This window comes from Lathyrus oleraceus, chromosome 6 (genome assembly GCF_024323335.1).
Source record: "Lathyrus oleraceus cultivar Zhongwan6 chromosome 6, CAAS_Psat_ZW6_1.0, whole genome shotgun sequence".
NCBI lineage: Eukaryota > Viridiplantae > Streptophyta > Magnoliopsida > Fabales > Fabaceae > Lathyrus > Lathyrus oleraceus.
In genome coordinates, this window is record NC_066584.1 from 280050228 (window position 1) to 280055167 (window position 4940).

Below are 4940 nucleotides of genomic sequence, written 5' to 3' on the forward strand. Positions count from 1 at the left end.
ACACCATCATAAAAAGAAAGCGTCCCTTCCAAACTTGGCCAACATTGTATCTGATATGATCTGAAGATGATGAGTTATAGGCTTACCTTTGGATATAGGAAGTCAAAGATAGTTAAATGGTGTATGTCCCACTGTGAATTCAAGCATTTATGCAACGTGCTTCATCCTGGATCCAGAAATACCTCAACCATAAAACTTACACTTAGTTAAAATGATATGTAACCAAAATTATAACCATATTGTTGAAGAAGATGGTTAATGACTAAAGCATTTTTCCTGGTTTTTTTGCATAATATAATAAGGCCATCTGCAAAAAAAAAGTGTGGCTGGGAATGCTTGTCTTATCAACTGATATACATGTCAACTTACACTGATTCTCTAACATGGATAATTTCCTACTAAGTGCCTCTTCAACAATGCAAAAGAGAAAGGGGGATAGAGGATCTCCTTGCCTCACTCTTTTAGAGCAAGAAAATAATCCTACAATTTCCCCATTTATCATTATTGATAGTTTGGCCGAGTGGAGAATAGTAAGAATAATCACAAAACTTTTGGTCAAAGCCAAATTTAACAAGAACTTTAGTAAGATATTTCCAGTCTAAAGTATCAAAGGCTTTTTTGATGTCTATCTTAAAATTCATACTACCTCCAAAGGATTTATTGTCCAACAAATTAATGGCTTCTAGAGTAATCACAAAGCACTCATAAATAAGACCGACCCATTTTATAATTAGATTATCTATTAAAAAAATTAATTTGTTAAAACCAATCACTTAATATATTTTGGACTGGGTATGACCTATAAGACCAATCCATTTTACATAGGTCCATCATATTTAGAGATTCATCATACTACTGCACATGTGGACCTTCCCCAATCATCACCGCATATGAGGATGTTTCCCCTCCACTCTTAGTCAGTGGACCATTATCCAACATTCACTTGCACTCCATGTGGGATAATATGAAGACAGTTACAAAGGGCTCTAACACATAAGTATGACCATGATTCACACCCATGTATGATTCATTACACACTAGCAAAGTTCCACCTTAACCTATATCTGACTTGAGTGTCAGAGTGCTAAAACTTTTAGTATGTAACTTCTACGTTCACTTAAAAACCATCTCAATTGCACCAGAAACATTCTATGGTAGTGTTCATCACCAGACCAACCATCTTATGTTCTACTACGAGACAATGGCGCCTTATATGGAAATCAACTTTATATTCTCCTAAATCTTTTTAATCTCGCAGTTGTAACTACTTTCAATTGTATCATTGATGGCTGGTACAATGTCACCTTGTGGCCTTCGATCATCAATCCAGGTCCTTCAAGACAATATTATGCCATTTTTTCCCATCAATGACGATCTTTCTCATCAATATCCATAAGCTCCAAAAACAAATCCTCAACACCTAGTATTATCTCCCATTGGTTTGTTCATAAATTATAATAGAGCACCAATAACTCTACTAGCACATGCCCTTGTCATAGGACCTTCCAAGCGTTGGTTTAATTCATTTAAGTCTTGGTTCTCCATGTACTCCTTATCCCCCGCCTCTTGAAGAGAATTCGACCTCGAATTGACCTCATCATCACCTACATCAAAAGGAGATAAATCAGAAACATTAGAAGTGGCACTAACACCATACTCTCCTGGAAGTTCTATCTTGTAGGCATTGCCACTTATATTGGAAAGCACTTGAAATGGGCTATCCCCCATTGGCTGTAATTTGGACTTTCTTTGCAAGGGAAACCTTTCCTTCCTCATATGAACCCAAACCCAGTCTTCGGGTTCAAACACCACTTTCTTTCTACCCTTATTTATATTCTTCGAATAAATTTCATTTTTCTTCTCAATTTGTTTTTTTAACTTACTCATGTAATTTATTTTCAAAGTCAGCCTTAGCTTTTCCATCCTTATTCTTCAAAAGAGAAGTGCTAGGCAATGATAATAAATCAAGAGGCGTTAATGGATTAAAGCCATACACAACTTGAAAAGGTGAAAATTGTGTAGTACTATGAACAACCCTATTATAAGAAAACTCCACACGAGACACCATTCTTCCCATTTTCTTAAATTCTTTGTAAAAACGCCTCTAAGAAGAGTAGAAAGAGTTTTATTGACTACCTCTATTTGTCCATTCGTTTGAGGATGATAAGTTAAGGATAAAAGTAATTTAGTACCAACTTTACCCCACAAAGTTCTCCAAAAATAACTTAGGAACTTAGTGTCCCTATCTGAAACAATGCTCTTTGGAAGCCCATGAAGGCGTACCACTTCTTTGAAGAAGAGATCAACAACATAACAAGCATTATCTACTTTCCTGCAAGGAATAAAATGTGCCATCTTTGAAAATTTATTAACAACCACAAAAGTAGAATCTTTTCCATTCTTTATTCTGGGAAGCCCTAAAACAAATTCCATAGATATGTCAATCCAAGGAAATTCAGGGGTAGGCAAAGGAGTATAAAGTTCATGACGCATCACCTTAGATTTTTCCTTTTTACAAACAATACATTTTTCACAAAACTTTTGTACATCAATTATCATGTGAGGCCAATAAAAATGTTCTTGCAACAAATCTAAATTTTTAAAAACTCCAAAATTCCCCATTAACCCATCCTCACGTGCTTCACTCACAAGTAATTCTCTAATGGGTCATTTGGGCACACATAATCTTTTTTCCTTAAATAAATTATCATTGTGCCTAAAGTATCCATTTTTGGGCATCATGCTCACAATATACTAATTTAGAAGAAAATTCTGAATCACTCGCTTACAAATCCTTAATATTCTCAAGACCAAACACTTTAGTTTTAAGAGTAGAAAGCAAGACATGCCTTCTTGAGAGTGCATCTATCACATCATTTTATTTACCTATCTTATGCTTGATTACATAGGGAAATTGTTCAAGAAACTCAACCCACTTGACATGTCTCTTATTCAACTTACCTTGTCCCTTCAAATATTTCAAGAATTCATGATTACTATGAATGATAAACTCTTTGGGAAGCAAGTAATGTTGCCAAGTTTATAGAGCCATCACCAAGGAATACAACTCCTTATCATAGGTAGAAAAATTAAGGGCAACCAATTTTATATTTTCTCTAAAAATAAGAAATTGGATGACCTTCCTGCAACAAAATAGCTCCAATTCCCACATTAGATGCATCACATTCAATTTCAAAAGATTTAGAAAATTTTGGCAAGGCAAGAATGGGTGCTTTGGTGAACTTTTCCTTTAGGGCAGCAAAGACTTGCTCTTGTTTCTCACTCCACTTAAAACCAACATCTTTTTTAACAATTTCATTTAGTGGTGCTGCCAAGGTACTAAAATCCTTCACAAACCTCCTATAAAAACTAGCTAAACAATGAAAGTTTCTTGCCTCACTTACATTTTTAGGAGGAGACCACTCTCGAATGGCTTTCACCTTTTACTCATCAATATGGACTCCTTTATAGCTTACAATGAAACCTAATAAAATCACATGATCGGTGCAAAAGACACATTTTTCTAGGTTGGCATACAAGTTTTCTTGTCTTAGAACTTGCAAAACAATCCTTAAATAAATGCAATGATCATCTAAGTTCTTCCTATAAATCAAAATATCATCAAAATACACAACAACAAACTTACCCAAAATTTCCCTTAACACATGGTTCATTAGTCTCATGAAAGTACTAGGTGCATTATTAACCCAAAAGGCATAACCATTCATTCATACAAACCAAATTTTGTTTTGAAAGTATTTTTCCATTCACCCCCTTCCCTTATTCCAATTTGGTGATATCCACTTTTCAAATCAATTTTAGAAAATAAGAATACACCAAACAATTCATCAAGCAAATCATCTAGTCTAGGAATGGGATGCCTATATTTAATGGTAATATTATTAATGGACCTACAATCAGTGCACATCCTCCAACTACCATCCTTTTTAGGGACTAAAATAACAGGGATAACACAATGACTTAAACTTTCTCTTACCCATCATTTACTTATCAATCCAGAAACTTGCCTTTGTATTTCTTGAATTTATTGTGGATTGCTTCTATATGCTGGCCTAGGAAAATATGACCATGGGTTGAGATTAATATGATAATTAATTCCTCTTATAGGTGGCAATTCACTTGACACCTCTTTCAGAAACAATTATTCAAATTCCTGCAAAAGAGACTCAAGACAACTTGGAATTTTTTTTCCATTAGAAATTATGATTAATAAAGGTACCTCCTTGCAAAAGAGCAAGTATAAGGGCTAGTGTGACACAATTTCTTTTTTCACATCTCTTTTTTTTGCAATTAAACATTGTTTCTTTTTTTTTTTCATTCTTCTTTTTTTCTTTTTCTTTTTCCTTTTCATTCTTTTCTTTTTCTTTTCTTTCTTGATCATTTGTTTCTCTCATTTTCTTTTAATCTTCTCTCACCTCACTAGGATTTAATGGTACAAGATTGATCTTTTGATTATGATACATAAAAGAATATTTATTAGAATATCCATCATTATTGACTTTTCTATCAAATTTCCAAGGCCTCCCTAATAACAAATGACTACCTTCCATTGGTACTACATCACACAGCACCACATCCTAATATTTCCCAATTTCAAAACATGCCTCAGCTTGTTTATTAAAAAGCATTTCTACAATTTCATTAAGACATTGGAGTTTGTAAGGCTTAGGGTGAGGGTTTGTTTCCAAATTGAGTTTAGAAACCAAATGTGTGCTAGCAACCTTTTTACAACTTCCTCCATCAATAATTATATAACAAACCTTTTGTTGCGCACGACATCTTGTGTAAAAAAGGTTTTCTATTTGAATTGTATCCTCCTCTTTGATTTGGCTTCCCAACATTCTTTTCACCATGAGTAAATCTCCACTAGGTATTTCTTTTTCATCTTCTTCAAACTCCTTGTCATAATAATCACCCTC